This window comes from Ctenocephalides felis, unplaced genomic scaffold (assembly GCF_003426905.1).
Source record: "Ctenocephalides felis isolate EL2017-DRISC unplaced genomic scaffold, ASM342690v1 CF-g0.4_SCAFFOLD_03573, whole genome shotgun sequence".
In the NCBI taxonomy this organism is placed as follows: domain Eukaryota; kingdom Metazoa; phylum Arthropoda; class Insecta; order Siphonaptera; family Pulicidae; genus Ctenocephalides; species Ctenocephalides felis.
The window spans coordinates 20,775,469-20,789,779 of NW_020539727.1; the positions used below are offsets into that span (position 1 = coordinate 20,775,469).

A 14,311-nucleotide genomic window follows, 5' to 3' on the forward strand; every position below is an offset into this window, starting at 1 on the left:
TCAAATTTTGTTATATTTTTATTTAAAAGCACATACTGTTTTATTATTAAAATAGCACTAATTAATTGTAATTAAAACAAAATTGAATCTATATTAAAACAAAAATATATAACGCAAATTTACTACATTCGGTCGGTATATATTCTACATTTTGTTAAATTATTTGAAAACTTTTTCCAAAACACTATTTTTTTATTAGTTTAGTAGAAACTAGATAAGATTTAATAAAATTCTGTATAAACATTTTGAGATAGTCCAATACAAAACTTTTGAATAAAACTAGTGTAAACCAGCCCTAATATATTGTACTAATTTACAATACATATATGAATCATGTCGAGACATTTTTCTACGTTTTGTTAAATTATTCAAAAACTTTTCCCAAAGCGAAAATTGATAAAAAATTAATAAAAGTGCCAAAAATCAAACATTTAATAGATTTAGACTCGGATTCCTCACAACTTTATCCACGTTAGTTCCAGGGATAGTATGAATATCAATTTATAGTCGAAAATTTATATGATAAGTCATTAAAACATTTTAGGTCAAAATAAAAAAGCGACATATTGAATTTAACAAAAAATTCAAAAAAAAAAATGAATTTTTAACGACTTCAATAACAAACAAATAAATTAATTATTCCAAGTTATGTTATAAGCAATATTGCCAATCAAATTAAAGATATAAATTATATCAAATTGTATTAAATTTCAATCAAGAAGGAAATATTTTGGCATTTAAAAATTTAGTGCATATTGGATATATGAAATTGACATTCAATATTTTTATTTTAAAAATCTGATATTTATATAAAAAATTATATATTTAGATAATGGTACTGCGTTGATTCCGACTAAAATCTAATTTATACATTGATTAAAAAAAAAATTTCACTATTTGACATAAATAAAATTAAAATAAACAAAGCACTATGATGCGTTCGAATTAATTATCGAAATGTAAAGAAATTTGTGTAATAAAAATATAACATTATTATTAATATATCATGTATATTATAAGAACTTCTGCAAAGCGGCAAAATATTTTTGATGGCAAAAGAACGTTTGCCGGGTCAGCTAGTATATATATATATATATATATATATATATATATATATATATATAATATCCATAACTTCAAGATCTGCGTACACTAAATAAATCTTCTTTCCCTTCAACAAAATATACGACCCAGAACGATTGTAGGAACCCAAAAATGAAAATAATACGAATTTAAAATGCAGAATGTTATTTCACTAAAATATATTCCTCGGAGGTTGTTAGTAAAATTCGAGTGAATTATAAATGAGCTGTTTCTGTTTTGTGTGTGCAAATAACATATGCTTTGGGAAATTTCTTTGATGCCGGTGGAGGGTCGTCCTGAGGAGCCCCCAAGAAAGGGCGGAGGACGGTGGAGGTGCGTTTTAATTTGCTGCGAAAAGGCAAAGTAAACTGTAAATGAGAGGATGTGAATTTTAAAATAATCCTTGAAACAAAATTAAAAACTAGTGGTGTATGGCATCGTGCTTTAAGGCAAATTGCTGGAACTTCCCGTACCGTAAAGAAATATTCGAGAAATTTTAAACGCTTTCAAATATATTATTACAAATACTATTATAAATCTATATAGTTTTTGTTTCTGAAAATTTGTTGCTAAAATTTATCTTTTCTCATATATTTTTATTACCCTCAACCGCCTACAATATTTTACACAAAACGCGACACGAGTTTTAAAAACAAACACTGAAAAAACACTATAACGAATTTATGTGAAAATGTTTTCATTCAATTTGTTTTTATGTTTTCGCGAATTTTTGTACATTGATAGTTTTAACAACGTTGTTTTTATCGGAGTATTTAGATTTAGGCAACAAAAGTTGCAAAACCTATTCGTATAATGAATTTTGCTGAATTACCAAGGGCAGGTGACGAAGTTGTCTCATTATAAAATAATATATTTTTGTTGCATTATTTACTTGTAGCTTTTAATTTGCTGTAAGGTAACTTGTAACAATCGAAATAAATCGAAAAAAAATTATTAGTTTTTGGGAAACCCAAGCACCCGATTTGAATGATTAAAAAAACATATTATGTATGTGCATTGAAGAATTGATTTTTTTTTTTCAACTTTTCTAAGATATATATTCATTGCATTTATCAAAATTTCGATTTCAAAGTCGTTTTATTCAAAACTTTTACATCGAAGTGTATAAAAGTGTTTTCCAGGAAATGTTGTAAATTTTATCTAACTGAAAAGAGGTGGTTCCATATGAAATTTTTGAGTTATTTGACAAAAACCGAAAAAATGTCCCGAATTTTCTAATTATTGCTACTAAAGAATGAAATATCGAATTCAAAGTCGTTTATTCAAAACTTTTATATCAGACTGTATATATGGAAACATAGTAAATTTTGTCTAGTTTCTGCTGTACTAATGAAAAATGATATTTCCTATACAATTTTTTTTAAAAATTTAAAGAAATGTAGAAAAAGTTCCGTATTTTCCATTGCATATATCAAAAATTCGATTTCAAAGTTGTTTTAAAAATAATAATATATTCTTGGCAAACTTGTGAAATCGAGAGTATTACTATTCGATGGCAAATTAAAAATGTTATTAGAACAACTTTTTAAATCACCAAAATATCTGCAATAGTTTTACAAAATTGCATTTTACACTTTGCAAATTTTATAAGTTGTAAAAAATCAATATGGATCCTGCGACATCGAAATGTTTAAACATGCAATATCTCGAGAACGCTTTGAGATATTTTAGAAATTCAAAAGTTGCTTATATAACATTTTTAATTTGCCATCGAACTGTGGTACTTACTATTTGTTGGTTTAACTCGTTCACTAAAAGTGCAACATTAATTTGCATACCTATATGGAAAGCATCAACTAACACAATGGGTACTAAAAAATAACTTTGAAAATATATAAATTAACTACAAAGATACATACTGTCGACTTGCATTGTTAACTATTTATTCAAATCCTGAAAATTTATTTATGTATATGTACATTTTTGAAATAAAAGTGAAGAAAGTAAAAATTGAAAATCAAAAGTATCACTATTCGATGGCAAATTAAAAATGTTTTTAGAACAACTTTTTGAATCACCAAATTATCTGCAATAGTTTTTATAAAATAGCATTTTTACACTTTGCAAATTTTATAAGTTGTAAAAAATCAATATGGATCTTGCGAAATCGAAATGTTTAAAAATGCAATAACTCGAGAACGATTTGATATATTTTAGAAATTCAAAAAGTCCTTTATATAACATTTTTAATTTGCCATCTAACTTTACTTACTATTTGTTGTTGTCTTAACTCTTTCACTAAAAATGACACATTAATTTGCATACTTATATGGAAAGCATCAACTAACACAATCGGTAATGGAACAAAACTTTAACAATATATTAATTATCTATAAAGATACCGACTTGCACTGTTAACAATTTCTCCAAATCCTGAAGATTTATTTATGCATAATGTATGTTCTTGGCGAATTAGGCAAAATTTGGAATCGAGAGTATTACTATTCGATGGCAAATAAAAAATGTGTCTAGAACAACTTTTTGAATCACCAAAATATCTGCAATAGTTTTTACAAAATTGCATTTTTACACTTTGCAAATTTTATAAGTTGTAAAAATCAATATGGATCCTGCGAAATCGAAATGTTTAAAAATGCAATATCTCGACGCTTTGAGGTATTTTAGAAATTCAAAAAGTCGCTTATATAACATTTTTAATTTGCCATCGAACTGTAATAATCACGATTTGCTGCTTTAACTCGTTCACTAAGAATACAACATAAACATGCATACTCACATAGAAACATCAAATAATATATTGCACAGCTATAAATTAATTTGTCAACACGTATTAAAAAGATTTTTGTATATACTGTTGACATATACTTGTAACTTTTTTTACCAGAAACTCAATGTGTATTTATTTTTAAAACATTGTGATTAAAAGAGTAAAAATTAGAAATGTAAGTGTCACTATTCGATGGCAAATTAAAAATGTTTCTAGAACAACTTTTTGAATCACCAAAATATCTGCAATAGTTTTTATAAAATTGCATTTTTACACTTTGCAAATTTTATAAGTTGTAAAAAATCAATATGGATCCTGCGAAATCGAAATGTTTAAAAATGCGATATCTCGAGAACGCTTTGAGATATTTCAGAAATTTAAAAAGTCGCTTATATAACATTTTTAATTTGCCATCGAACTGTGTTTATCACGATCTGCTGTTTTAACTCTTTCACTAAAAATGCAACATTAATTTGCATACTTATATAGAAAACATGAAATAATACAATCGGTAATGAAAACATAACCTTAAAAAATATTATTTAAATATAAAGATACATTTTATCGACTTGCATTGTTAACTATTTCTGCAGATCCTGAAGATTTATTTATGCATACAGTATATTCTGGTAGAACTAGTGAAATTAAGAGTATTACTATTCGATGGCAAATTAAAAATGTTCTTAGAACAACTTTTTGAATCATCAAAATATCTGTAATACTTTTTATAAAATTGCACTTTTACACTTTGCAAATTTTATAAGTTGTAAAAAATCAATATGGATTCTGCGAAATCAAAATATTTAAAAATGCAATATCTCGAGAACGCTTTGAGATATTTTAGAAATTCAAAAAGTCGCTTATATAATACTTTCAATTTGCCATCGAACTGTGTTAATCACGATTTGCTGTTTTAACTCGTTCACTGAAAATACAACATTAATTTGCGCACTCATATAGAAAACATGATAGTTAATTATTACGCAACGGTAATAATAAATTAACTTTAAAAATATATCAATTGACTATTAATATAGTATCGACTTGCATTGTTATTAACTATTTCACCGGATCCTTGAAATTTATATATAAAGAAAGTGTATTCTCGATGAACTTGGTAGAGTATCTTTATTCGGTGGCAAATTAAAAATGTTATTAGAACAACTTTTTGAATCACTAAATTATCTACAATAGTTTTTACATTGTAGTATATTTTATCTAGTTTCTACTAAACTAATGAAAAAATAGTGCTTTGGGAAAAGTTTTCGAACAATTCAACAAAACGTAGAATTAATTAATTAATTCAACGAACAATTTAATAAAACTTAAAAAAAAATGTCCCGACAAAATACAAATATGTATTTTTTTATAATACAATTTGTACATTATATTAGAGCGTATCCACAATAGATTTTTTTACAAATTTTAGTATATAAAATTTAATTAATTTTATCTACTTTTTGCTAAAGAGTGCAATTCAAAGCTGACATATATACTTAAAATAAATAATTTCAACTTTGCAATCCATTTTAAACAATTCTTGTAAATATGAGATGAGGTCCTATAATTTTAACTCAACTCGATTAAATTTTGTTCATTTCCTCTTTAAGTAAATATTATATAAACATCATCGTCGTGCAAATTACAAAATCTTATATTATATCTCCATAATATAAATAAATCTCACGTGATATTTTGACCAATCATATCAACTTATTTCGAATGATCACATCGACTGCCAATGACGAATCAGCATGCATTTTGTAAAAAGTTTTAGTTAAAAATTTAATGAAATTGAAAAATTTGCAATAGCTTTTGTAAAAGTTTACAACAAATCGCACTCCTCATAAATCACTCATAAAATAATATACACGATTATTTAACAAAATTGTAGAAAATGTCCCGACAGAACCCATGTATGTTTAGTAAATTTATACAAAATATTAAGACAAGTTGAGACTAATTTTATAAAAGATTTTTGTATAGGACTACATAAGGCTCTTCATACAAAACTTTAGTAAATTTTATCTAGTTTCTACTAAACTAATTAAAAAATAGTGTTTTGGAAAAAGTTTTTGAACAATTTAACAAAACGTAAAAAATATCCTAACCGAATCCATATATGTTTAGTAAATTTGCATAATATATTAGGTCGTATTTACATTAGTTTTATTCAAGATATTTGTACAGGACTATATTAAACAAATAATAAACTAAAAATGTCCCGACATAATTCATAGATGCATTTATTTCTAACTTAGGCACTAGGCAATATTAAAAATTTCAATTCATAGTCAAAATATTAATATTTCAATAAATTCTATCAAAGTGTACAATATATTATTGAAAATGCCATATGTCAAAAAAAAACAGTAACGCATTTCCATCAGAATTTTGTAGAGTTACTTTCTTAAGAAGATTTACTTAACAATTGTAAAGAACTGAATAATCTGCAGTAGTTTTTTATATTATAAATTAACATACTGAGATTCATTATTCATTAAATTGATTATTTGCCAATTATATAATTTTATTATATCATGTTTTTAATAGCTCTTTTCATACTTATATAAACAAATATATATATATGCAAACAATATTATATTATGATAGTATAATGATATTCCCAGAATAGGTCTATACAATTTGTATCTTTATGTAAAAATCAATGTATGTATTTAAGTCAAATAAAGCAAATTTTCAAATTAAAAAAAAAAATTAAATTATTATTTGCACATTTTGGGATATTTATGTAACTTGCCTTAAGGCAAAATGCCACAGCTAGTTATAGATAAATTGAAGTATGCATAAATTTAGACAAATGCTTTGCTAATGAAAACATAAAATAATTATTATATTTTAATAGATAAACTAAATACTGCGGGTGCTGAAATATTCACTAATGATATAATTTTATAAACAATCCGAATAATGTCACACGAGACAATTGTTTCCGAATACCAATTGCACCGATTTATCTGTAATTAACAATTTTAAAATAAAAACAAAGTGGAGATAAATCTCGCAGAAATTAGTATATAAGAAAGATTTTTCTCTAACAAAACCAGTACAACTACAAATCTTGTAAAATACAGTTACACCAAGTAAAAAAATGTATTTTCAACGTGCAATTTTAGTTTTCTTAGCATTTTTTGCAGTAATAAATGCGTGCGAATCAGAAATGAGTGTCGAAGAAATGCAAAAGTTAGAAGAAATGCAAAAATCCTCGCAAAAAATTTACGATGAAACCGATGCAGTTTATCAAGGAATTCGTCGAATCCTTGAATGGAACGATTTGAACTTGACAATCGATCAATTAGTCGATATAAGAATTATGATTATTCAATGGAACAGTTTGGCTTATTCAGGAGCCAAAGATTTGCAAAAATACATCGAGGAAAACATTGAAAAACTTTCGGAACAAATTCATGCCAAAAGAATTTTACGTGTAGTATCAGGATTAAATTCAAACCGACACCAAATTCAACTAACTTACGATGATATGTTAAAAATGTCAAAATTATATACGACTTTAATGAAATGGCTTCGGGGTAATTGCAATGCAGTTTGCACTATTGATGTAGTTCTTAAAACTTATATTCTAAAATTCGCCTCTGGTTACAACGATGAACTACTTGTGCGAAATACCTTGATGGAAATCCTGCGATTGTTGGCAAATGGTCACAAAATGCACAAAGTTTACACCGATAATAACATTTGATTGTTGACTCATAACTCGCCGTCCGTGTCTTCCGAAAGAAATTGATGTGATTGGGAACGAGATCGAAAACGTTTGATAGATTTAATAAAAACTTGAACCAAAATAAGTGTCCAGAAATACAAGACTGTGACGTCACTGAGTTACCGAGCGTTGCCGACAATTGTGGAGCACTCCCGATCGATTAATTTAATTAAAATTTAACAAAGAATTATTTGAAAAAAATTCTGATTGCATTTATGTCAAACGTTTTAATTATCTCGAACCAATCATATCATATTTGATATACGTTAGAAATTAATTTGTTGTTTTAAAATATTAGTATAGTGGATAATATTAATAAATGTTTGTATTACAAGTTTGTATTTTTATATGATGATTTTTTTTTTATTTAACATATATATATATATATATATATATATATATAAATTATAAATTAATTTTTAATTTCAGATGTTGATTCAACTAACTTGTCAATAACCACGATTTTTTTATGTGAATAGGAACAATAATAAGAATTTTCTTATAGCATTTTTTTTGGTTTTTGTCAAATAAATTACGAATTTTATATGAAAGCACACTTTTTAAGTTAGATAGGGTGAAACTAGATAAAATATACTATATTTCTATGAAAACATTTATATACATTCCAGTAAGAAAATTTTGAATATGACGACTTTGAATTTGATATTTGATTGTTTAGCAATAAATATAGAAAATTCGGGACATTTTTTTGGTTTTTGTCAAATAACTCAAATATTTCATATAAAACCACCCCTTTTCAGTCAGAATGAAACTAGATAACATTTACAACATTTCCTAATGAACTCTTCTATACACTTTGATATAAAGGTTTTGAATAAAACGACTTTGAATTCGATATTTCATCATTCTTAAGCAATAAACATAGAATATTCGGGTCATTTTTTTTTGGTTCAAATAACTCGCAAATTTTATATTGATGCACTCCTTTTCAGTTAGTTAAGAAGAAACTAGATTAAATTTACAACATTTCCTAAGGAACACTCTTATACACTCCGATATAAAAGTTTTGAATGAAACGACTTTGAATTTTTCTGAGTAAGAAGGTATCATTTCTTTTGTTAATACTGTTTTTATCCATGATAATAAAGCAAGACTCGGCGAAGCGTTTTGTTCGTGGTAGTATAAAAATTAAACAAGTGTTTAAAGTTTGATATGGTTTGATTTACATAGTTTTTGTAATTATTGTGTTTTTATAAATTTTTGTCGAGTTTTGCGCACAAAAGTTGGAGGGCGGTTATAGCAATTCATTTTGTATACACTATATGATATATATATATATATATATATATATATATATATATATATAAGATTATATTCGGGCTTAGGATGACAAAGCCAATCAAACACAATTGAGTTTCTCTGTCAGAAAAGATATATTTAATTATTAGTTTTACACGAGACAAAGTTTTAAATACAAAACCTTACATACCTGTCAGAAAAGAAACGACATTTAATGTTATTAATCACAATGTCAGTTCCTAAACACATTTACACCAATATCTACTATTTTACTTTTACGAAATTTTATTAATTACGCCCTGATTTATTTTAGGTTATCATTTGTTTCGCTATCCTAATATTATAGGAGCTGTATCTATGACAATCATAACGCGCAAAATTTAAACTAAAGAAAATTAGGTACTTTTTTTTACACACACACACACACACACACATATATATATATATATATATATATATATATATATATATATAGTATCTATAAAATAAAATTTAACTCACCTTATAATCCTCGCAGCTGTAGTAAGTGCAATTAGACCCATCCATCTCGCCAACAGTTTCCTTATTCAATCCTTTCTATATTTTTCTCACATTTTCCCTAAAATTCATTATTTTTTTCCAGCCCTTATTTTTTATTTTTCCACCCTTTGCAATTAACGTCATGACTACGGTGCACTTCACTCACTTCACTCACATTACACTACACTAGAATGATATATTTCTCTTTGAAGACGATGTTTATAATTATCTGTTTCTGTAGTTTCTGTCTGAAAGTAATTATAAATATAGAAATTAAAATTTGTTTACTGCTAGAAGCTATAATAAACAAAGTAGGTGGTTATATAATTATGTGTTAAATATATATCTAAATATATATAAACCTCGTGTCACGATGTTGGTTCGCGATGGACGCCCAAACTACTGGACCGATTTTAAATTTTATTGTCTCATCGTGTGCATATATATCCAACTTAGGTTATAGGAAATTTTGAAAATTAAATTTAAAATATAAATATATAATTTTTATAAATTTCTAAAAATTTTGACAGAAAATGGCAAAAAAACAAAACACTAAAATGACAAATGTCAAAATTTTTGGAAAATTCGAGAAAAAAAAAATTATGTATTTTGAAAACAAAATTTGACAGTTCAAACAATATAATTCAAAAACATATACATATAGACATATCCAACATTTATATCCAAATTAGATGAAATGCTATATTCAAAATCACTGTTCATAGTTTAAAATCTAATTAAAAATCAATGTTTATAAATTTAAATAAATGTTGACACGAAAAAAAGTAAAATGCCATTTGTCAATATTTATGAAAATAATTAGATAAATAGATTTATATTTTATATTTATTTGATTAGCTTACCAAATTATTTCGGATACCAGAACTTCATCAATACATTATTAGATCACAATAAAAAAGCGGCATATTGAATTTAATATTAATCATAAACAAAATATTGACAGTTCAAATAAATTGAATTTTTAACGACTTCAATAAGAAATAAATACATTAATTATTCCAAGTTATGTTATAGGCAATATTGCCAAACAAATTATAGATACAAAACACTATTGAAAAATAAATTATATCATATTATATTAAATTTAAATCATGAAGGAAATATTTTGGCATTTAAAAATTTAGTGCATATTGGATATATGAAATTGACATCCAATATTTTTAAATTAAATGCAAAAGTAAAAAATCTGATATTTATATAAATTCAGATAATGGTACTGCGTTGATTCAGACTAAAATCCAATATATTCATTGCTTAAAAAAATTTCACTGACATAAATAAAATTAAAATAAACAAAACACTATGATGCGTTAGAATTAATTATCGAAATGTAAAGAAATTTGTGTAATAAAAATATAACATTATTATTAATATATCACGTATATTATAAGAACTTCTGCAAAGCGGCAAAATATTTTTGATGGCAAAACAGCGTTTGCTGGGTCAGCTAGTATATATATAATTAGTATTGAATAGTAAAAATAAATTTAAAAACATGTTACTTGAATATTTTAGCAAAGTAAAAAGGTATCATTTCGTTTGTTGATACTGTCTTTATCAACAATAATGAAACATGATTCGACAAAACGTCTCTAAATAATGTTCAGTAAAAATAATTATCTCACAATTATTTTAATTTGTGACGAAAACATAAACTTATACTTGCAGCTTAAATGTTTAGCAAATAAATAATTTTCACAATCCCTCATAAATCACTAAAATATTTCCGCAAATGCTTAACTTTTCCTAAAACCCGTTTATATATAATTTATGGATTTAATAAAACAGCCATAAGGCTAATTGATAAATTAATTCGTGGCGAAACGAAATGAAAATCCCGAAATTATAAAAGATTACTCAATCGTAAATTAACCATAAAGTAATATTTATATAATTTTTGGCAATAAATTAAATTTACAACACGCGGTGAGTCTTATCACCCTGGAGACCATTTTCATGCTTTTTATTACTTTTATTAACTTCCCAAAAATATTAGAAATACTAATAATGATGAATTATAAACTATATATTCATAATATAAAAATATAAAATATAATAAAAATATGTACAATATTCACAAACAATAATGTAATTAAAGTCATACTTCAAATACGACATGATCGGTTTTGTCATTGTAATTTGCATTTAGAAATGAACCTTCATTAGAGAAATGAAGTAATTGCTGACTCATAAATCTATATTATTTGTTCGCACAGTAAATTATGTTAAACACGCCTAAACAAATATTGTTTTCCACACATTTCACTCATCATGTAATAATTGTGTTTGAAAAACTTCATGTATCAAAATTGACATACATTCATTGACTACTTGTATTTTTATTGACAATGTTTATCGATTTATTTTTATTACTCAAAATTGACGTCTTAGCGTTTAAATCAAATTTATTCATTTTTTTATTTATTTTTAATAATTTAATTCTAAGCATATTTCAGTTTTTATTTTGCTTACCCATAATTTAACATTTTCACAGTTTTCACCTAATTAACAATAATAAGTTGTTGCCATTTTTTTTTTTATTTCTACAATATTACTATAGTTGTATAGTTCATAACATCTTACAAATAGTCCTTGATAAACTCCAAAAAGATTTATCAAAATTAGAATAACCGCGTAGGAGAAGTTTGGATTCATCATCCGTTAGAAGAATTTCTAAATAATTACATTTAACCGTAACAAAATAATCCCCATTCCGTCTGTTTGGAAGCTTTTAAAAAGGTGCTCAGGTGCCTTGAATTAGTTTCCCATTAGCGATAATTAACCCTGTGTCAACCACCAACCACCAACCACCATCAAGGGCTGTCCGATTCTAGTCAACCGCCAGTCGACGTTGATTATCGTTAATTAATGTATTACTCCACCACCAGGCGGTGGGGTTCGAGTATTGGGAAGGGGTTCGAGTTTTGAAAAATAATCCATGGCGATGGGTGATGGGTTGTTGAAATTTATAAACTGAATGACTTGGGTGGTGCTGAATTATTTAAATAAATGCTTCTAATTTTAAAGTAAAACTTTTTCAGGCGCGACTAGGGTGTAAATCCGTACAAAGCAACGGAAGTGCGTTTACGGGCAAGGTCGAGGGCCAATGTAAAGATTTGTCATTCATCAGTTGATGGGTTGTTGAAATTTATAAACATGAATGACTTGGGCGGTGCTGAATTATTTAAATAAATGCATCTGAATTTTAAAGTAAAACTTTTTCAGTCGCGACTAGGGTGTAAATCTGTACAAATGCAACGGAAGTGCGTTACGGCAGAGTCGAGGGCCAATGAAAAGATTTGTCATCATCAGTTTTCGCAAAAAAAAACTAAAGATTTAGTTTGGAGGCGTATATATTATTATATGTTTAGTAAAATATATCAAATTTTGCATCATTTAACTATAAATAATTGTATGTTGCTATATTAAAAATAATTATAATAAATCAATTAACTTTAGCTATAAGAAACTTTTATTTTACTGAGATGTTGCGGATCTTTTATCAGTTTCTATAAAAAACTCAAAATTTAGTTTGAAGGTGTATATATAATTATATTTTGTAGTAAAATATATAAAATTCTGTATCATTTAATTGCAAAAGAATTGTATGTTGCTATATTAAAAATAATTAAAATAAATTGCTAAACTTTGGCAATAGAAAACTTGTAGAGAACAATAAATTGATACGGATGGCTGAGGACATTTTATCAGTTTTTTTACCAAAAACTCAAAATTTTGTTAAGAGACCTGTACATTTATTATAGCAAAGTTTATAAAATTCTGCATAACATAGTTACAAAATATTTGTATATTGCTTTATTAAAAATAATTATAATAAATCGCTAGAATTTGGCAATAGAAAACTTGTAGAGTACATAAAATTGATATGGGTGGCTGAGGACATTTTTAAGTTTTTGCAAAATTACTCAAAATTTAGTTTAAAGACTTATACATCAGTATATATTGCAATAAATTACGTAAAATTTAGCATCATTTAACTGAAAAATAATTGTATGTTTGCTATATTAGAAATATTATAATAAATCGATAAACTTCGGCAATGAAAAACTTTTGAAGTGAAATTGTCGATGCTGTAAGAGGGTGAGCACAATTTAATCAGTTTTTGCAAAATTACTCAAAATTTAATTTAAAGCTGTATATTTATTATATTTGTAGTAAAATGTAATAAAATTTTGCATCATTTAAATACAAAATATTTATATACTGCTATATTAAAAATAATTAAAATAAATCGCTAGACTTTGGCAATAGAAAACTTGTAGAGTACATTATTAATTTGATATGGGTGGCTGAGGAATTTTATAAGTTTTTGCGAAATAATGCAAAATTTAGTTCGAAGACATATACAAAAGTATATATTGTAATAAATTATATACAGTTTTGCATCATATAAGTACAAAATACTTGTATGTCGCTATATTAGAAATAATTTAAACAAATCGATAACTTTAGCAACTATAAAATTATATACAGTAACGTATTTATATTTATTTCTGCATATTAATTTATTTTTTTGTTTTAGTTTTTTGCCAAATTGTATCTAAAAGAATCTGTATGAAATCCTTATGCGGGTATATAAGGGAACATTTCTTCCCTTAATTAGACAAAATCTGTTCTCCTTAAATAGGATTTGATAATAAATCTAGAATCAAATAGGCTTATGTCAGATTTGCTGATATTATATTCTCATTAATTAATGTACATGGATATACATGAAATTCTATATGAGATGGATTAATCTTCTATATTAGTTTAATTAATAATACGCATTTGTTATTAAGCAAAATATTAAAAAAATTGATGAAGCTCTCATAAATTGAGCCCAGAAATGTTGGGTATATATATATATATATATATATATATATACCCATATATCCTTTTCAACACTTTGTACAGCTACTATTTACTTTTTCTCG

The 14,311-nt window shown here is 25.7% G+C and overlaps 1 protein-coding gene across 1 annotated transcript in view; it reads right to left on the reverse strand.

Annotated features, from left to right (window-relative positions):
- Positions 1 to 9,485: 9,485 nt before the first annotated feature.
- LOC113389735 (tyrosine kinase receptor Cad96Ca-like) overlaps positions 9,486 to 14,311 on the reverse strand; it is a 52,522-nt gene continuing 47,696 nt past the window's right edge. The window contains exon 15 of the mRNA XM_026626749.1: positions 9,486 to 9,601. The gene's annotated coding sequence lies outside the window, so the exon portion shown is untranslated. The remainder of the gene's footprint in view (positions 9,602 to 14,311) is intronic.